Genomic DNA, 22,691 nt, shown 5'->3' on the forward strand with positions numbered 1-22,691 from the left:
TACCTGACGACCTCTTCTTCTCTTCCGATTTCTTGGCGTCCACTCAGAACTTCTCTTTGCCCACCTTCATCCATTCGAGCCACAAGACCTGCCCATTTCCTCAAAAGTACTCAAAAAGGTAGTTTACACCTCTTTCTCCAATCCAGTTTTAAAAAATAAATCCTGAAACTACCTTAGATCCTTCTTTTCACCTCATATCCTTAATCACGTACTTCACTTCAGGCACTAATGATGGCTTATTATAATCCTATTCAAAATTTCTATCAATCCTTTCCGATCAATACAATCTTATAACGACTTCAAATGCGCTAAGGGCTTTAGGGCTCTTCTTTTGACTGGAGAAAGCGGTCATCGTAGCCCAGACAACGGTTATTGTTCTGAAGGTCCCTCAATTATTTTTTTTCTTACTTCTAAGTGCGGCCTATGTTTGAACTCACTAACTGAAGCGCTTGATTCACTAAACAATCAACTTCTTCTACCATTAAAGCCCCTCAAATCAATATTCCATTATACACCAACATTTTTAAGACTATATTGTAATTTAGCCGAACGAACTAGTAACTACTGTCTAGACAAGTGATTAACGCAGATAAAAGTCTTATTGTAAACTAGTAGATTAATGATACGCCACGTCATTGATCATTAAGACATACTATAAGTCTGAATGATCATTGGCTTGAACGACTACCTATATTCATTGTTCAACTGTTACAAAAGATCTCTGATTCTAAGCACATTCATTCAACTAAAGTTACTAATTACTACTTGCTTACTTACAATTAACAAATAATGAAAATGACCTTGAATAAAAGGAACATTGAATCATTCATTGATTAAAAAACATTTAAGTATCAATGCAATGCAATGAATGGGTGTGCATTCATATCTAGCACACCTAGATATTTACTAATCGTCCCGGATATTGTGTCACCAATGATCAGAATAAAATTTTTAAGCTGTTACTTGGTCCCTTTATTCGGCTATTATTAAAATTTTATAATTTTCAATTCGGCGTTGAAATTTTCAATTTTATATAATTAGAACAACTACTATAATTGGAGAAACATTTCACGACCTCATAGTTTCTATTTATGATTAAAGTTGGGCAATATCTTTACTTTTCAGCTAAGTTTTAACTTGAATATCTAATTAGGTGTGGACTGTGATTGAATGTTGTGCTACCTACACTAAATTTATTATAATATTATGCCCATTATTTATGGATCGCATAAGAAATTTATTGATTGTTTTGAAATCCTAAAACTTGAAACACAGGTTTAACAATGATAAGCAACTTATCTGCAAAACAAAATGCCAAAAATACCGAAATACAATAAGTATAAGAATGAACGTATTTATATGCTGACAGTTCGGGTGATCTATATTTTAAATGGTAATCAGTTATGATAATTATGTTTCAAGAAAAACAAAGACCAAAAAAAAAATAATAACACTAAAACGGAAGTCAGAAGAAAGAATGAAGTCGACAATATTTATATCTAGGGCCGTTGGAGCAGCACCGTTATTATTAAACGAACGGACCACTGCTCTATAGCACCTACTCACCTGACTCCTGATACATCGTGTGTGTGTTTCAGTGTGCGGCTGTAAGCGTGTGATTGTGCGAGTGTGTGAACCTCTCCCCTACCAAAGTCCTCCACCCCTCTACTACTTTATATTTTATTGCTGTAGAAGGGCGGCCGCGCTGGTGACCTTGACGGACGCGTCCTTGTCTATCCCTGCCTTCATACATTACAGTCTTAACGAGCGCTGAGCTCCTCATCCAGGTCCCCCCCCCCCATGTCATCAGGATTTACAGTTTTCAGCTCTTCTCCTTTATATTCAGTTTTAATTACTCTAAGCTTTTTAATATACTTAATAGAAACGAAATATTAAAAATCTTACAATGTTACTAATTATTATAATAAAAAGATCAGGAGCTAAAATTCATTTGATTTTCTCAATTTTTTGTTTGAGTTTATTCATATTTAATTGTCATAAAAATTGTAAAATTACACTTTATGTCGTAATGACATTTTAGAAAGCAAACAACCAACTTCAGAGTGCCCTAAAAAGTATTTTATTAGAAAATTATTCAAATTATGGTAGGGTTATATATAATTTATTTAGGCAGAATAAAAACCAATTCTGGTAATTTTGGTTGGGTCATCCGTTTACCTAAATCACACTTCTGTTTCCACAATAGATTGTGGTAAGTACCTAGGACTCTTCATGGACAAATGCCTAACCTGGAAATCCACATAATAAACTTAAATGGAAAGAACTAAAGAGGACGATTCAAACTTATCTCCAGAATTCTCGACAAACGATTTATCTTTACAATGGTACTGAAACCTGCCTGGACTTATGGAATGGAACTTTGGGACTCAGCCAAAGCTTCCAATATCTACAGAATCTAATCTTTCTTATCAAAAGACTTCCTAATCCTAATCCGCTATTGCTACTCTTTTTTTTAACTCTACGCTGCAAGATCCATGATAAAGAAATAAAAAGAAAACAAATCCAATCTCGTTACTCTTTCTTTTCACACTAATCTATCCAGTGATCCTAATCCGGTCGCCCAAGCCATCTCTTCCATACTACCAACCTAGGAGCCCCATGAACAAGCCAGATCTTAATTCCTTGAGGGTTCCAAAAATGGTTGGCCTTCATCATGCCTCTAAAGGGTGTAGCTCTTAGGGCAGTATCCAATGTATAGTGTACATAAACATCACACGGCGTTTATGTACTAATCTATCTGGACAACAACAGTAAATAATAATAATAAAACCGATTCAAGGGAAGAGATTAGCTATGCGGTTAGCGTATTGGATTCCCACGCGGAGGTCCTGGGTTCAAATCCAGCTGCTGTCCCTTAGATTTTCTCTTTCCTAGGAGCTTCTTACAGCTCCACTGTCCGGTGATGGACAGTGTTGTCTGTAACGAGAGAACACTTTCCGGAGGCCGGCAGTGCACTGAAAAAAGCTCTGGGCGCTAATAACTTCAGATGTTGACGCGCCTTAAATCATTAAAAAAAAAATAAATAAATAAAACCGAATCGGTGCAGATAGTTAATCAATTCGTACCGAAAAGCAACTTTGTTCTTTGCGCCATTTTGTAATTAGATCCTGTCCAGGAGTTCCAGTAAAATCTAAGACTTCTATCATCGTACCAAGCTTGTGCTGTTTAATGGTGACTGGAGTTCTGGATTACCATCAATCTTTAGAAGGTGGTTGATCAAGTTATTGTATTCTGAACAGATAAGAGAAAGTAGAATTCTCTTCACTAGAAACGAAAATTCATAAAAATCATTTAACGAGTAATCAACCTGAAATTATTCCATCAGTCTAATTATAACAGCTGCATCTTGAAATTGGCAATTATCTTTAGAATCACAGAACCTCCGTTAAAGTTCTTTTAGCAATAACAAATTACCTTCTGCTTTACAAAATATTTAAAGAAGTTAAACAAAAAAGAAACTATTGTTACACGGATAGTTCCTGAATCTATGATTTAGAAACGGTCATGCATATCTGAAGAACTGCTCCAGGGCTTAAACCAGCTACGCCTACTATCGCCATCATGGCTCTAGTGTTATGTATACAAAATATCTCTTTAAAGCATACACTAACACAAACTCATAGACATTTGTATAAATTGAGTCACGCTGGCACACAAGGATGTTTGGTTAACGTGTGGGCTGATTTTTTTATTAACACTCTTTGGAAAGAAAGTTTGACTTTCAAGATTAAGGCCATCTTGCCTGGACATTTATTATTAACTTTATGCAAAACAATTGCATCATCAAAGCGATATTTGTCGATGTAATAAATTATCAGTAGAAAAAATAAAGGATGTTAATAATTTCACTTAATTGTAGCTAGCTCTTTCCTTAAAAAAAATCTATCATTCTGGAAAGTAAAACCTTAGTTTCTATTTCTGTTAAATCTTCAGATGTCCTGTTAATAGGAGATGTATATTTCGTGGCCATTCATTGAAGAAAATACTCAATAATTGAACTGCTTTGGGAGAAGAGTCTTTTGGAATTTGACTAAAACGATCTTATCTTCAATTGATAAAATTTGTTAAAGAATATTTTTTTCAAAACGGAAGTCTTTTTTCTGAAACTCAAATTTGAATTATTCTCGCATTTTAAATAAAATGTTTATCCTCATCCAACGGCGCTACAGCTCATTGCTGAGTCTTGGCCACTTATTATTATTATAAATGTTTTATTGGAATATAATTTGTTACATTTCTTTTGGTTTTCTTACATTTAGCGCCTAGATCAAACGATCGTCAGGCGATTTCCACACTTTTATAATTCAAATTATAGAATTATTTCCATAAAGTTTTAAATTCTTACAACTTTATTGATCATTTGGTAATTATATTATGCCAACACTGGCTTTCTAGAAGCCACAAAACAATCAAAAGAACTGTTATTTTATAAACAAACATGCGTAAATAAATTTGTAAACTAATAATTTCAAAAAAGGCGAAGAACAATCTAAACAATGGGTTACCAAGGGGGAATCTGCGCCAAAAAAGGCGAAGACCGTTCCTTCGGCCGGAAAGATTATGGCGACTGTCTTTTGGGATTCGCAAGGAATAATCCTCATCGACTATCTGGAAAAGGGTAAAACTATTACAGGTGCATATTATTCATCGTTATTGGACCGTTTGAAAACCGAGCTGCAAGAAAAACGCCCACGATTGGCCCACAAAAAAGTCCTTTTCCATCACAACAACGCACCAGCTCACACCTCAGCAGTTGTGGTCGCAAAATTAATGGAAATAGGGTTTCAACTCGTTTCACATCCCCCCTATTCTCCAGACTTGGCTCCCACGGACTACTATTTGTTCCCCAATATGAAGAAATGGCTGGCGGGAAAAAGATTTTATTCAAACGAGGAGGTGATTGCAGAAACGAATGGCTATTTTCCAGACTTGGACAAATCCTATTATTCGCAAGGGATCAACAAACTAGAGCAGCGTTGGACGAAGTGTATAAGCCTAAAAGGAGACTATGTTGAAAAATAAAAAAGGTTTACCCCAAAACATTAAGTAGTTTTTATTTTTGCACGGACTTTTCAAACGACCCTCGTAATACACTTAAGTTTCAAGTAAGTTATCTGTAAGTTTTCTGCATTTGATTAAATGTTAGTGTTATTTTTAGAGAAAACATTGTTAATAGCTCAGAAAGAATTTAAACATCCTTTGCTAAATTTGGTGCAATTATGGGCAATTCAACGATTGCAGTAAAAAAAAAAAAAAATTGTATCAGGAATCACATTTTCCACGTAGCTCTTGAGAATTGCTACAGTTCTATTTATTTATGGTACGAATGTCCTTCTGTGAATTTTTTTTCTCTTTATTTACCATAGTTTTCTTCTATCTCTATTTCTCTTCCATTACTCCAATGTTAGGCCTGGTACTACATGCAGTTAACTAGACAAAACTGGAAGGTTTTCTTACGATGTCTCATTTTCTTTAAAAGGTAATTTAATGTGAAAATAAAGGTATTCTAAAGGCGTATTAACCTGATACCATCTATCGTATGGCACTCGACAAGATCATGGTTTTCATTGTAATGAAGTTTCATGATATTATATCCTAGTTTGGCGATTGATTCAGTGAAAACATGCTGTGCAATGTGCTTTTAGTGTTTCTTCCTTTTACTTATTTCTTTCAAATAGCTAACATACTGCTTTTCTTAATATTAAATAGGAAGACAAGAGACTTGTGCTAGTCTTAAATAAAAGCAATCTCTTTACTAAGGCGTAATGATTCTCAATCCCATTTAATCACCATTTTGAAGGCTATACCTTCAAAGTATTCCCTACACGATACATAAATCAAGGTAGTTTTTTAAAAGGTTATCAAGTTATCTTAACGAGAGATACAGAAGATAATTAATTCGATTAATCTCTTGATTGTGGATCTCTAAGTAATTGCATGTACTACGTCTTACTTAAACCTGCGGAGAATCTTAAAATAATTGATAAACCAACGTATTTTTTTTATTTCACTAATGTTTAGAGTATTTTATTTACTTATTTTTTATTTCTTCACTAGAATAATTTGGCAAGATGAGGTGATTCTTTTTATTCGTTAAACCTGTTTTGTTTTACTCTTAATGAATTTTAATACTTTAACCCTTAACTGGTATCCTCAAAATCTCAACTTCAACTGGTATCGTCTGAAACTTTAAATGCACATTACTTTTAAAAGGTCATCGATATAATTAAAGTTAATTTAGTTTTTCTTAGTAAATTTATTTAGCAAACGAAAATGATGAATATTTTGTTAAATTTGTTTCATAAGATTAAGAAAAACAAAAAAAAATCTTAAAATATGCAAAAGTTGTTATTTTTTTTAACATTTTTTTTTTTTGAAGTTACAAAAACAGAAAAACAAAAAATAATATTTACTGGAAAACGTTATTTTCTTAAAGTTAGATGTTCATTCCAAGAAAAGAAAAGTCTTAAACCATAATTCTGCAAGTACTGAATCATCATGATGCGAGTATAACATACTTGTTTCGTTTTGTTACAAAAAAACCATCGTTTTGTTGCCAGTAAAAACAAACAATGAAGTTCCGACGGTAGTTTTCTTTATTTGGAATTATATAAGAGGGGTTTTCTTTTTTATTTTTTTCGTAATGTCCCCGAGTAAGACAAATTTAGCTTTCCTAGCTCATGGACCAGCTTAACTGAACAGAACCAGTTATCAGCAATAATATTAAATATTGTGTAATATTTACTATATAATATTTAATATTATAGAATAATATTAAATAAATAGAACAGAAAACTAACTCCAAACCATAAAAATAAAAAATATTAAGAAAAAAAGTTATAACGTAAATGGTATTGTCGGGTCAAATTTGACCCAAAAAACCTATATTTTATTTACTTGCACTGCTCAAGAACGATTGATTTGTTCTGGTCGATTGTTGGCGAGGATGAAAGAAGGAGAATTCAGAGAAGGGGGAGATGTTTATAGTTAATTCCTACAAAATGCCACAGAAAAGAAAAACGCGCGGATCAAATTTGACCCGACGATACCAGTTAAGAAACTGTTTGCAAAAAAAATTAAATGAAGATCCTCACATTTAACATGTTTTAAATTAAAACATTTAGCCTATAGATTGGTTCTACACTGTTTGTGCTGGCAAACACAAACTGTAATGTTCCTGCTTCGTTAAAACTAGAACTCTAGCGATGGTCAGAGCTAATCGAAGATAATTCACAGTATCTCTGCATTCTATAATCACCAGGTGATCTTTTATCTACTTATCGAAATATCTGTATAATATACAAATTGTGAAATAAGTTTCTAATAACGGTAAGTAATTCCCTAAAGATTTATCTATCATTTCTCACAACTATTGTTTAGATAAGGTTATATAAAAACCCAAAACCCCGAAAAGGTTATATTTATGACTCTCCGAAAGCGATAATTAATTAGATAGAATACCACGAAGAACGGTTAAGTTAAAGAGAGCTCTGTTATGTTTCTTTGCAGTTAAGTTCATTTAAAAAAATCGCCTAGTATTAGTTATGTCTAGTATTAGGTTTTATGTTGATAAAAGTAAATGTATGTGGTAAGGGCACAGTTAACCATTTCTGCGGGCTTATAATATATATTTACTAGAGAGGTACTGTGTCCACTAGAGTTTCGAGTTGTTCACGAGTTAAACTGGTTATTTGCAAGGACATTAATATCTTTGAAGTGTTAGTTTAATGGTTTTTCCGTTAGGGAAATAAACTCAGGCCATCGTTTTATTTACGATCTAGAATTGTTTCAGCTTCTGCTGCTGCTCTAGTCTACTTCTACTAACCTAGTTTTTATTATTTTTGAAAAATAAATCAAAGAAACAGGACTACTTACGATACTATCTTGCAGGATGGAACTCTTATCTACTCGTAAATGATTCCAGATTATAGCAAGAAATAACTCAGAAAAATATAATTTATGATGTATCATAATCCTTAATTAGATCGAAACTAACATGTTAGAATATAAAATCAGAAGAACTTTTACAACGAGTCTAATAAAAAAAAGCAAATTATATTAATAGTTTACAAAAGAAATGCAAAACCTTTAAACAAGCTCTAATTCAGTCAGGATCCTAACTTGTAAGTATGGCAAATAGCTGTCATTTGATTAATTTGTATAGATTTCACTTATTTTATATATAACGTTTGTATTTTCTTGAAATTTAAATGGGAAGAATCGATATTTTATATAAATATCCTAATAATACTTACAAAATCTCTGTAAGTATATTTTATAATTCGTAATTTCATAACTTATTTTGGTAAGGAATTCAAAAAGTGACACTTAAAAAGAATTAAGATAAAAGCTGATTGATTATAAATTATTTTTACTGCAGATGCTCAGGCAAATTCTATAAAAGTCGTAGATTTTCTACTAGACAACCAATATTTCGATGCAAAGATTTCGTTTTTGCTAATATTATTGGTTTAAACCGCTATATCTTTGGAAATCTAGAATAGAATTAGAATAGAATTTTTAGATGGGACAGGACCTATGCCCCACGGCACCACAGCCACAAAAGGCTTATTGTGCCAGCCCCTTCTTAGTTCTAGTAAGCGAACCCTCCCCTTCTAAAGAGGTTGAGGACTTTCCCTACTGGTTCTTTTTGCGCTACTATCTCCTTCGGCCTCAGCGTTCCAAAGATTTCATAGCGCAAACGCTCGATTGGAGCGCAATCGAACAACGGGTGAGAGGCCGTTTCCTCCTCTTCCTGACATAATCTACACAATGGTTCCGAGCTAATAAGCCCCCACCTTGTACAGATGCTTCCTGAACCTACCGTGCCCTGCGAATAGGCCTGTAATCAGAGTAATCTGATTTCTGCCCAAACACAGGGTCTCTTTGGTTCTTTGCTTACACAGCCAAGGCATCATAGTCTTGCTGTATTTAACCCCAGGACACATCACCCAGTTCTTTTTGTGCTCCCTCCAGATTTTGGAAATCTAAGTCCACAGTCACTATTTAGAGTTGAAGGCCAGAGTGTGCTCGCAGATCTATCGCTTTGTAGCATATCTATCCATCAAAGACAAGCTATGTTAAATAGTTTTTTTTCGAGAAACAATAGGGCTGATTGCTTAACTAGGTGCCTTGGTCTATGATCGAATCAACCGATAGTGTGGACTCAGATAACAAAGGGAGAATGAGACAGAGGTTGAAATCTTTAGCGAGGAGAACCGTTCAGAGCTTAGGGTTCTCGAGATACACCATATGAATACAAAATAGAGTTATGTACTTGTAATTTAATAATGAATGCCTAATTAATAAACAAAATTCAATTACATTTGCGAAATGCATTGCACTGTGGTAATGAATGTTATTTATTATACAGGCGGCCACTTTGAGATGTTAAAAAGGCGGACTGTCTAGTAAAGATGCAGATCAGAAACGTGTAACGGAGCTACTACAAAAACTTTGATAGCACCACGAGTCCATCAAAATAAAAATTTTTGTGCTTGTCCATCATGGGCTACCGGGCACAGATCCTAATCCTTGCAGCAAAACTACTTCCTTCCTAGAATGTGAATTAAACATGAGTTTAAAACTAGAGATTTAGTTACACTAATCATTCATTGATAGTTGTAAATCGAAATAGTTTACAAGTCCCTGAGGAATTACGCACTCAGGGCGATTCAACTTCTCGAGGATATGCAATCCGAGAAACGACATGGTACTCCCAATATCTGTGCCGCAGTTAAGCGAAAAATACCGCAATAGATTCTTATTATCATTGTGATAGTGGGCGAATTTAGCCCAATGAGTTAGGTTAATTCCAGTATGGCTGCCATTTCAACAAAAAAACCAGTTACTTTAATTCTGGACTCGCCCAGCATGCAGATTATATTCTCCAGCCTGACACCAACTGATTTGAATTGTAAAGATAATCGATTTTCAAAGCAACGCAATCTCGAAACATCCAGAAGATCCGTTGCTAGTTTGTTCAATTTAATGATTTTCTCTCGTGTCTTGCCCCTATAAAACTCATCCTTGTTCCAATAGTAGTTCCTAAATCACCAATTTGCCTTCATCTTTATGCACAATTCTTTGTAAGAATTAATGAACATGTCCATTTTTTTTACCTTCCCTGATTTATGTCAATTTTGATGTATGTTATACGTTATAATCGATTCATTATCACTCTACATCACCTATTTAATTCAATTTAATTAGAAATATAATTCATTAATAGCAAAATAACTGATTCGAATGATTTAATCGATAATCTTTGATCAGTAATGTTTTATAACATCCACACAAAAACTTATTTCATCCCGGAATTGAACTCGTAAATTAATAAAGAATAAGTAATAAATAAGGAATCGCGTGTTTATAAAATTTTTAGTTTTTTATATTTTATTCTAATTTAATTAAACCTCTGGAGTGTTCAGTGGAGCTGAAGAAGTTAATTAATGTGAGCTAAGACGGCGAGATAAGTAAGTCAGTCTGTTTCCCATTTACTCCTTGAATATTATCTATTTATTTTAAATAATTTATTTCCTACGCAATTCTCCACCCATTAGATTTATTTCTGCAATCGTTTCAAACACAAAACGGACGTACGAGGGTCGTTTGAAAAGTCCGTGCAAAAATAAAAACTACTTAATTTTTTGGGGTAAACCTTTTTTATTTTTCAACATAGTCTCCTTTTAGGCTTATACACTTCGTCCAACGCTGCTCTAGTTTGTTGATCCCTTCCGTATAATAGGATTTGTCCAAGTCTGAAAAATAGCCATTCGTTTCTGCAATCACCTCCTCGTTTGAATAAAATCTTTTTCCCGCCAGCCATTTCTTCACATTGGGGAACAAATAGTAGTCCGAGGGAGCCAAGTCTGGAGAATAAGGGGGATGTGAAACGAGTTGGAACCCTATTTCCATTAATTTTGCGACCACAACTGCTGAGGTGTGAGCTGGTGCGTTGTCGTGATGGAAAAGGACTTTTTTGTGGGCCAATCGTGGGCGTTTTTCTTGCAGCTCGGTTTTCAAACGGTCCAATAACGATGAATAATATGCACCTGTAATAGTTTTACCCTTTTCCAGATAGTCGATGAGGATTATTCCTTGCGAATCCCAAAAGACAGTCGCCATAATCTTTCCGGCCAAAGGAACGGTCTTCGCCTTTTTTGGCGCAGATTCCCCCTTGGTAACCCTTTGTTTAGATTGTTCTTAGGTCTTAGGAGTGTAGTGATGTATCCATGTTTCATCCACAGTGACGAAACGATGCTTAAAGTCCTGCGGATTCTTCTGGAACAGCTGCAAACCGTCCTTGCAACACTTCACACGATTTGTAAATCACACGACTTCCTCGATTCAAACGAATGCCAAACACAAAGAAATAGACCGATCTGGCTGAAACTTGGTGTTTGTTCTTCCAAGAGATGCTACTAACTAAACATAACCTCGCTACGCGCCAGTAGTGCTATCTCTCTGACTTTGCACGGACTTTTCAAACGACCCTCGTACATAGGGTATTCAATTTCATCTAACTGGATTTAAAACTCGCAACAGTTTATTTGCAAAAATTTTTTGCTTACTAAAAAGCTTACACCAATAAAACAGTGGATAACTATAAAATCCGCTTAGGAGCACGCCCACCGTAAATCTAAATGTTTATGATTATTTTTAGAAGCATTCTCTTCTAACTCATAAAGTATTACCTATTTTATAGCAGAATTATTGATAATAAATGACTGTATTATATATAATAAAAATGATTCAAAAGTATTGTTTGAAAGAATTGTTCAAATAAATTTGAATCAGTGTTTTGATTATTATACAATATCAGTTTGAGTATTATAAGATTTTAGAAGTTTTTTAATCCAATATATTTCCCAATATTATATATAAAATAAGATAATACGAGGGTCGTTTGAAAAGTCCGTGCAAAGTCAGAGAGATAGCACCATTGATAAATCATTGATAAAATCCATGATATGGTGATGGATGACAGAAGAGTGAAGGTGCATGAGATTGCAAGTGCTGTGGGCATCTCGAATGAACGGGTACATAATATTTTGCATCAACATTTGGACATGACAAAGCTATCCGCAAGATGGGTGCCGCGATTGCTCACGCTTGACCAAAAACAAAATCGTGTGAAGTGTTGCAAGGACGGTTTGCAGCTGTTCCAGAAGAATCCGCAGGACTTTAAGCGTCGTTTCGTCACTGTGCATGAAACATGGATACATCACTACACTCCTGAGACCAAGGGGGAATCTGCGCCAAAAAAGGCGAAGACCGTTCCTTCGGCCTGGAAAGATTATGGCGACTGTCTTTTGGGATTCGCAAGGAATAATCCTCATCGACTATCTGGAAAAGGGTAAAACTACTGGTGCATATTATTCATCTTTATTGGACCGTTTGAAAACCGAGCTGCAAGAGAAACGCCCACGATTGGCCCACAAAAAAGTCCTGTTCCATCACGACAACGCACCAGCTCACACCTCAGCAGTTGTGGCCGCAAAATTAATGGAAATAGGGTTCCAACTCGTTTCACATCCCCCCTATTCTCCAGACTTGGCTCCCTCGGACTACTATTGGTTCCCCAATGTGAAGAAATGGCTGGCGGGAAAAAGATTTTATTCAAACGAGGAGGTGATTGCAGAAACGAATGGCTATTTTTCAGACTTGGACAAATCCTATTATACGGAAGGGATCAACAAACTAGAGCAGCGTTGGACGAAGTGTATAAGCCTAAAAGGAGACTATGTTGAAAAATAAAAAAGGTTTACCCCAAAAAATTAAGTAGTTTTTATTTTTGCACGGACTTTTCAAACGGCCCTCGTACAAGTTGAAAATAAGTATTAGAAATCGTGACATTGTCCTGACTTAAGTTTGGTTCAAGATATGTTATTTTTGGGTTTTAATCTTGCAGTTTTGTAAACGTATTCATGCTGTTATAAGGGCGTTTTTGCGCTATTTAGATTCAAAGTCAATTTTATATTTCAGGCAGAAAATAAAGTCAGAATTCTTCTAAGTAAGATAGTACAGTTAAAGAATCTAGAATGTATCCTTATGTAATAGCACTAACACGGCTTTTCCGCAATATAATTTACAGAATAAATCTATTTTAAATTTTAGCAAAAAAAATTTTAGGTAATTTATTAAAGTACGGAAGAAGGTCGAGCTCCACGTTGACGAAAGGAAACTCTGGCAGCGATTTGCATTTTTTCTTTTAGAATTCATTTAAAGTTTAATGTTTTAGCATATAAATTAAATAAAAACAAAATCAAAATAAGTGAAAACCTTTGAACTAGGGAAAAACTATCCATTTTTTTCCTCCTTAGGTTATCCTCTGTTACTTTATTTTGGTAAATTGAAATAAACCAAAAAAATGGGGAATGTAGCTTTTTTAAGAGGTAAAAACTAATTTAAAGTACTAACTAGCCTAGTTCCATGATTTTTAGCACTATTTCGGTGAAATGGTTATTTCCAAAAGTTTCTCATTTAGTAACAAATCCGAAAATTAAATTAGAACATTAGTCAGGCACAGATAAATTCGTAAAAAAATTGTAAAATACGAGGGTCGTTTGAAAAGTCCGTGCAAAAATAAAAACTACTTAATTTTTTGGGGTAAACCTTTTTTATTTTTCAACATAGTCTCCTTTTAGGCTTATACACTTCGTCCAACGCTGCTCTAGTTTGTTGATCCCTTCCGAATAATAGGATTTGTCCAAGTCTGAAAAATAGCCATTCGTGTCTGCAATCACCTCCTCGTTTGAATAAAATCTTTTTCCCGCCAGCCATTTCTTCATATTGGGGAACAAATAGTAGTCCGAGGGAGCCAAGTCTGGAGAATAGGGGGGATGTGAAACTAGTTGGAAACCTATTTCCATTAATTTTGCGACCGCAACTGCTGAGGTGTGAGCTGGTGCGTTGTCGTGATGGAAAAGGAATTTTTTGTGGGCCAATCGTGGGCGTTTCTCTTGCAGCTCGGTTTTCAAACGGTCCAATAAAGATGGATAATATGCCCCTGTAATAGTTTTACCCTTTTCCAGATAGTCGATGAGGATTATTCCTTGCGAATCCCAAAAGACAGTCGCCATAATCTTTCCGGCCGAAGGAACGGTCTTCGCCTTTTTTGGCGCAGATTCCCCCTTGGTAACCCATTGTTTAGATTGTTCTTAGGTCTTAGGAGTGTAGTGATGTATCCATGTTTCATCCACAGTGACGAAACGACGCTTAAAGTCCTGCGGATTCTTCTGGAACAGCTGCAAACCGTCCTTGCAACACTTCACACGATTTGAAAATCACTCGACTTCCTCGATTCAAACGAATGCCAAACACAAAGAAATAGACCGATCTGGCTGAAACTTGGTGTGTCTTCTTCCAAGAGATGCTACTAACTAAACATAACCTCGATACGCGCCAGTAGTGCTATCTCTCTGACTTTGTACGGACTTTTCAAACGACCCTCGTAACCTCACTTTCTAACCTATCGAACCTAAGATTCGTTTTTCCAATGGAAACACACAATCTGCACGTTACCAACACTTATCTTACTTAGTAGAAAGAAAAATATAAGTATTGAATAAATAAAGCAGTAGTTATTGAATATATTTATGCAGATATCTTTAAAAAATAATTGTGACTATATCCAATAAATATATTATTAATTTTCCAATTATTAATATTAATTTTTCAGTAACTAGTTGAGTTATATTTTATAGGATATAATAAGTGTAACTAGCACATAATTAATCCACGTGCTGAATTTGCTAAATTGGTCCATTTAATATTTATTGTAATTATATTAATGTATGGATAATATAATTAAACCTTTTAATTTGTTATAATTTGCATACAACTTTTACCTTCCGCCTGTATATAAGTAACGCTAAATAGTTGAAAGAGATATTTTTGATATTTCGACGGCGGAGTTATCTTCCTAGCAATTATCGTGGTACAGAGTTCGAAACTGGTTCTTTAAGTTAATCTATCTGTAGAAACAATGATTCTATTCTCTTCCGTTAGTTTAATAAAAATGAACTCTAACATCCTGTATTCACCTCCGCCTTGTTTGTATTCATTCATTTATTAAATAAACCTTACAGTGCAAGGGATAATGAAAAGAATGACCTGTATCTGAAAAAAGTAACTAATAAAACACCCATTTTGGCTAAATAAAGAAGTCACGCGATTAGTCGGTAATATTTTATCGTACTTTATTTCAGTAATTTAAACAAATTATTTAAAGCAGAGAAGTATTTGTGGCCCAAATTTTGTATTTATTGATTCATTTTTGGACTGTACAGAATTTTTCGTCCTTTTTTAGTGACTGATTTATTAATCCAAAAGGTGGATAGGTTATTGCCCATTTTCTGTCATTATTTCTTTTTAATTTTATGTCAAGTGCTTCGACCTAGGGACCTAGGTGATCTTCAAGGCTTTCTGTTTTATTATCAAGTAGAGTTTACTAGTTAATTGTTAACATCAAAGATTGATGTGTTTTCTGTACTTAGAGTACTTAAACAAGTCAGGACAGAAGACGTACCAACCTTTGATGTTAAGAATTTTAAAAAAATCTAACTGATAATAAACATAAAGCCCTGAACGTGACCTTAATCCGAAAGGTCGAAAGCTTCGCAACAAAAATTACAAAATTATGAAAGAAATTGACAATAATCTTTCTACCTTTATTTTGGGACATTTTTACCAGCAATTATTATTGAATTGTGACTTTTTTCTCTTGTAATTTCGTAACACATTAATGTAACTGTTTAATTTTGGAGCAAGATGACAGTTACATCCTGGACTTAAAAAATAAGTTCTTGTTTAGAGAAAAAGAAATGATGAATTTGGAACTATTATGAATCAAGAAGAGGAAACCAACCAAGCGTTTCACCAAAGATCTAATTTGCCATTTCTGTATCTTATTTTAGATCTTTGTAATTATTATAATCATTAAATTTAAAAAAAAATAAAATGACAAACGTTTCTTTTATTGAAATTATCATGCGTAAAAGAGAAACTAAATCCTCTTTGTTAATACAAGTAAATAATATCTAGAGATATCTTATTACTAAGTACTTAAATATTATACTTCCGTCGGGACAATGTTCTTTACATGCTCTGTTTGCTGCCATCTCGCCAGGTCTGAAGTTACCAAGTTCCGGCGTCGGTTCGTCTGTATATTACTGGAATCAGTGGCTCCCCTGCTGGGGCGGCTTTTACAAAGCAGGGCTAGCTCATTCATTTTACTACCTTCTTTTCTCTCTCTTTTAGGATAATAATTCGCTTTAAAACAAATTATCTAAAACGTTTTTCGCCCTTATGTTTGGCTCTTCAGCGCATGTAACAGTTGAGTTCATAACTGAGGATATAATTGCAGTAAAATTCTGTATGCAGTATTTTTAAGTATTCCTTGAATTATGCAAGTAACCATTAATTTTCTTATAATAATTAATGCCACTCCATGTAATTATCATTATGAACTTGCATAGGTGCACATTTATTTGCATTTAACTACAATGCAAAGTTCGGTATTATTTTTTTTTAACCATAATCTGTTGTGGTGACTGATTCGTTAATGCAAAATGAAGAAAGATTGTTGTATATTTCGACAATAAATTTTGTTATTTGTATTAATGCGAAGCTTTCGATTTAGGGACTAGTTCATCTTCAGCGCTTGTACTTTTGGACAATTTCAATAATTTTTAAATTATGCCTGAAAAGTTGGTTTCTTTAGAGTTCACTGCTGAAAGTTAGACATTATTACAAATGAAAAAAATAATGACTGAAATTGGCAATAATAGATTTTAAAGAAATAACTTCATTTTACGTGAAAAAAAACCTGCGGATGGAACCTAGAAATAGGGAGATTCGTTTCTTTTAGGACAGCCAGGCTGCACTGAAGGCTCTTGTATCCTTCAGAATGACCTCCTCCCTAGTTTGGGAATGCAGGAAGGCCCTAGAACTACTGGCGCGGCACAACGAAGTTCCGGTTGGAATGGGTGCCGGTTCTTGTGGGTATTGAAGGGAATGAAAAAGCTGATCATCTGGCCAGGAATGGAGCTAACACTCCTTTCATCGGTCCAGAGCCTGTCCTGGGGATCACCCAGGGTGCAGTTCGGGAGGCTCTCAGAGATTGGATCTGGAGGGAGCACGAAAAGAACTGGGTGATGTGTCCTGGAGTTAAACACAGCAAGACTATGATGCCTTGGCTGTGTAAGCAAAGAACCAAAGAGATCCTGTGTTTGGGTAGAAATCAGTTTACTCTGATTAAAGGCCTATTCACGGGGCACGGTAGGTTCGAGAAGCATCTGCGCAAGGTGGGGCTTATTAGCTCGGAGCCGTTGTGCAGATTATGTCAGGATGAGGAGGAAACGGCCTCTCACCTGCTGTTCGATGCAATCGAGCGTTTGCGCTATGAAACCTTTGGAACGCTGAGGCCGAAGGAGATAGTAGCGCAAAAAGAACTAGTAGGGAAAGTCCTCAACCTCTTTAGGAGAGGAGGGTTCACCTACTAGAACTAAGAAGGGGCTGCCACAATATGTTAAGTCTTCTGTGGCTGCGATGCCAGACGGGCGTAGGTCCCGTCCCATCTACTATCTAATCTAATCTACGTGAAAAACATTTGATATTTCGATCAGAAATTCTGCTTCTCTCTGTTAAATTTCAGACAAAACAAATTGTAAATTTTGCTAGGAACATATTTGTTTACAACAAATGGAAAAACAAGCATAGAAATATTTCTACACATCTTTAATAGAACAGGTGTTCTTCTTCTGAGTTGGACTGCATAAAGAACTTCTTAATAGAGGATTAGTGTGATAATAAATGCTGGATATACAAATATACAGTAGCTTTGGAATCCCGTGGTGATATCGCCACTGAATGCCTGGAGAACCGTAATAATGTTATCATCAATTTTATAATAACAAGTCAAAACTGGACGCTTAAGTTAAGTTAATCTAAACATTTCTTTTCAAACCATCTAAAGTTATGTTCAAATATTTTGAAGTTTTTTTTTGACAGGTTTATTTTATCTGATAAGTAGATATTGAAAGAAATCCAAATCCTATACTTCTTTAGTGTTAGGAATTTTCAAATCACGGATTTTGTGGTGTAAATTTCGAAACTTCGCGGCAGTCACACTTTATTTTGACAAATTACAAAAGAAAGTCAAAGTTTAAAATGACAATTATTTAATAAATATGATCTTATTTTTTGAAATCATTATAGTTTGTTAATTTCATTTCTATTCGTTTTCTTATTTGCACAAAAATAGTTCCACTGTGATGGCAATAAAATTTGCTATTTTTTCCCACCTTTAAAAGAGGAGAGTTTAGGGTTGTATTCTTTAGTAGAAAACCTTCATTTTTTTTTTTTTTTTTTTTTTTTTTTTTTTTTTTTTTTTTTTTTTTTTTTTTTTTTTTTTTTTTGGCGCATCAACAGCTGAGGTCATTAGCGCCCGGAGCTTTTTCCAGTGCACTGCCGGCCTCCGGACAGTGTTCTCTCGTTACAGACAACACTGTCCATCACCGGACAGTGAGCTGTAAGAAGCTCCTAGGAAGAGAAAATCTAAGGGTCAGCTGCTGGATTCGAACCCGGGACCTCCGCGTGGGAGTCCAGTATGCTAACCTCATAGCTAATCCCTTCCCTCTCTTGGCCACTTATTATTATTATAAATGTTTTATTGGAATATAATTTGTTACATTTCTTTTGGTTTTCATACATTTAGCGCCTTGATCAAACGATCGTCAGGCGAGTTCCGCACTTTTATAATTCAAATTATACAATTATTTCCATAAAAATATGGATTCTTACAACTTTATTGATCATTTGGAAATGATATTATGTCAACACTGGCTTTTTAAAAGCCACAAAACAATCAAAAGAACTGTTATCTTATAAACAAACATGCGTCAATAAATTTGTAAACTAATAAATTCAGTGCAATTCCTTCCAGACAACTATTGTTGGGAAGTGATGCATCATATAATTAATAGCGGGCAATACAATTCTTTCTAGAGTAATTTCGCAGATCTTTCTTTTTCTAAATTTATAAACGTATTTTATAAATGATGCGAGCGCATACCAGTTTTTACCATTAATTAATTCTAAGCATTGTTCGCTTGTGATGATCACATCCCCAAAGTATTGCTCCCTATACTCCGCCAACCCAGCGCATTCTGTTAAAAAATGGTGTGGGTCCTCAGTAGTACACATATAGCACAATTCTTTCTGTTCCATTTTTCTTTAAATGCTGCCCAAGAAGGATGTAGAAGTGCAAAAAAGGTGAACACGACGTATCCTACTACTTATTTCACTGAAGTCTCAACTTTTAAAGAAGTGGAATTGGTGAAAAAGGTATTTTAAAATAACAGGAATTCTCTAGCCATTGAAAAGACGGGTTGATCGTTGGAATATTTTCAAAGAAATAAAGAACTGTAAAATAGTAGAATAAAGATGAGTGGGAACTCAAAAGAGTTATTCCGTTTTAAAACAGAACACTCATAAATAAGTAAAGAGTTGCGGCTAGCTGGTGGAGGTTTGAGGTTATAGCAGTAAAACTAATGATGATACGGACATTCTAAATGGCCAGCATCCATCGTCAGCTCATCATTATACAAATTGTCAACCTCTAGAGAATGATTTCTATACTCATCACACTTTTCTTTTGCTTTTTATGACCATGCTCTTGATAATACTCTCCTGGTGGAGTATACGACTGGCCATTTCTTTGTCCAAGTATTCTGCCAGCATTATGTTTCTTTTGTTATTTCTATTAGAAGTCCAATGTTCTTTGGAAAGTGTTCGTCTTGTAGAGCTTCAAATAGTTTCAACAGAAATAACATCACCCATTTTTTTTATACTAACATTAATATGGAGGCTCCTAGACCGCAATATGTTCAATTTTCTTCAAATTTACCTATTTTTTTGGAAGGCCATTATTTTGAAAAATTATTCCAACTCTTTTATTATTTCTTTGTGTATTTTTCCAACAAAATTTTTAAGAAATAATATTTTTTTTTGACGACCCTTGGAATAATGTGACAATTATTCAATTGAAAATGGTGAATAGTAGATTCTGTATAATATATGTTAACTTCTTTTGCTTGTGAATACAAAAGTGATAACATGTTGGTGATTTAGTTGCCATGGAAACCATCTTGTTGCCTGAAGTGTAGACATTAGACTAAACGAAAGACTACTTAAGGTTTAGAGAACCAAATTCTCGAATTTTTGAGTTCTAAGTCTTGTAGAAAGAACAGTTTACCACTTTTTACGATTAGATTTGCTCTTCTGCAGTTCTAGGACACCCTGAAAGCAAATATACTTCAAGGTATTCGTCTGTCGACAAACCATAAAGCTCTTCCTTAAGAATGAATGAGGATGACCTCGCCCTGGAATCTGTTGCCTAAATCTGTCTAGATGACACACTAATAACTGGCTCGGGGCCGATGAGAAAGGCCCCCGATTTGTCCAGCTTGTTCATCTTCTCGTGTCCTGGCACCCACAATTTAAAAAAAAAAAAATAAAAAATCAACTACAGACAGCCTAGTCCATTTTAAAAAACGGTCTAGTAGCCTTCAACGCAGTCTGATGCAAACTCCTTTTCACCAAGAGGAATCCTCTCATTCGAAACACATCTATGGATAACAGAAACCATTGACTCAAATATAAACCACTGCTGCTCCTAGACTCATCCATTCTGATTAGTACTTGAAATACTTTTTAGGTAAAACTCCAGGCGGACATAACGTTAAAACCAGCCTTCCCAGAAAGTGAACCTAACTTTCAATGAATGACCAAAAATATGTTTTTACCATTCTATCAGAAAGAAGAAAGACACTCCCTCCAGATACTTTTTGTCACCATTCCTCAACAAATATTCTGCGATAGTTGTGAATCACAATGTGAGGATGATTCTTTCAGTCAGATCAGAAAGCCCAGACTCCTGATGAACAAGCTGTTGATTTAGTCCACTAAAATATAACAAGTTTTAAATAATTAAAGCATTATATTTAAAATCTAATTTATTTCTATGAGAATAATAAATTAATAAAGCCATTAAATGTTTTTTTATAGCCATGAAAGCAAACTGAACGCTGCTTGATGAACTGAGATATAAAAAAAAATAAAAGGAGAATGCTTTCATTAATTTAACATGTTTAGACATGACAACTCTAGTAGGCCTACCGCATATAGTGCTACCTAGTGGTTTATTCTCTAAACCTACTTACATCTTACCTTAATAATATTATTTATTAGCAAAAATTACAACTTACTTTGCATTAAAAACTAATTCAGTGAATTCATAAAAACATTACATGGGTAACTATACTTAATAACACATGTGTGTAATTTCTATAAATAAAAATAAATAATTTAAAATAAATGGATGGGAATATAATTAAAAAAGTATTTTAATGAATATTCCCTTATTTATTCATTTTTAATGTTAATCAGTATTAACGGATATATGGGAACAGTTAATCTTCTATATATTGTATAGTTGGAGCTTTGTGGTGTGGCTGTAATGTGTTCAACACTTTTTATTGTGTAGAAAGATTTTTTTTGTAGAGTTAATGAGCTGCCATAAATGAAAGCACTTCAATCAGGACAATATTAGCTGTTTATGACTTTGTTTTGAGTTCTTTTCTTCATTTTATCTGCTTTAGAATTGTTATTTCTATTAAAACTGTCCGGTAGGACAGTTGTATAAGGGTTGATCATCAAAAACTGCACGAAAAAGCGTAACGTTGAAAAACTCCCAACTTTGACAATTTTTTTCTCTTTTTCTATAAAAGATAAAATTCCCAAATTTTCTTTAAATCTTACTCCAAACCCTCCTTTATAACTGTAATTTTTTTGCAACCACCCAGATCTAATAGATTTCGAAAAAAAAGTTGCTGAAAATGAGCAAAAACGGCATTTTCAAAAATGGTTGTTGTTCTTTTTGTTGTTGTTGTTGTTGTTGTTACCTTTTTTGTAAACTGCGTAGCGCCTAAACGCGCGAACCGATTTTCATGAATGAGGTGTCATTCGATTCGGAATTTTATGTAGATGTGCCTTTTGGGGGTCTCGACGCTGTACATCGAATGGGAGAGGAGTTAGCCCCCTTTATGTAAGGCCCCCTCCAAAATTATTATTTCTAATTTCTCTGTAAATCTTGGCCCGATTTTGATAAAATTTGGTAGGATCATAGGGTTATGGCTTCCCTACGTAACATTAAAACGACATTCTGCTCTTACACTTGTTAAGAGGAAGTATAACAATCGTTTCAAATTATCGAGACGTGAACCGATTTTCATGAATGAAGTGTCATTCGAATCGAAATTTTGTTCAGACTTGTACTTTAAAAGTCTCGACGCTATGCCTCATAAGGAGGGGAGTTTGCCCCACCCAAATAATAGACAAAAAGAAAAATCTATCCAAAAGGTACAAATATCTCCTTAACAAAAACTTACAGTTTAAAATGTTAAGTATAAGGGTTGATTAAACGCCAAAATGTACACAAATCAGCAGGTAACCAACATTTCATTCATACTTCATTGATATTATTTAGGGCGCCACGGTAGCCGAGCGGTTAGAGGCGAGACTTGCGAAGCTAATATGTATTGTGGTACTGGGTTCGATTCCCCTTCTTTAGGTCTTAGATTTTATTAAATGGTTAATAAAAGAAA

At 34.6% G+C, this 22,691-nt stretch overlaps 1 protein-coding gene and 1 long non-coding RNA gene across 2 annotated transcripts in view; one reads left to right on the forward strand and one right to left on the reverse strand.

Moving 5' to 3' along the window:
• LOC141454703 (uncharacterized) overlaps window positions 1-22,691 on the forward strand; it is a 670,160-nt gene that overhangs the window by 108,728 nt on the left and 538,741 nt on the right. The window lies entirely within an intron of this gene.
• Window positions 15,593-21,777, reverse strand: LOC141454393 (uncharacterized). The gene is made up of 3 exons (XR_012458694.1): window positions 21,294-21,777; window positions 20,832-20,990; window positions 15,593-16,726 (listed from the first exon to the last, which is right to left on the reverse strand). It is a non-coding gene; the product is annotated as an uncharacterized lncRNA (long non-coding RNA).

The sequence above is a fragment of the Rhodnius prolixus genome, unplaced genomic scaffold, assembly GCF_049639745.1.
Source record: "Rhodnius prolixus isolate KJV_2025 unplaced genomic scaffold, Rpr scaffold_9, whole genome shotgun sequence".
Classification (NCBI taxonomy): domain Eukaryota; kingdom Metazoa; phylum Arthropoda; class Insecta; order Hemiptera; family Reduviidae; genus Rhodnius; species Rhodnius prolixus.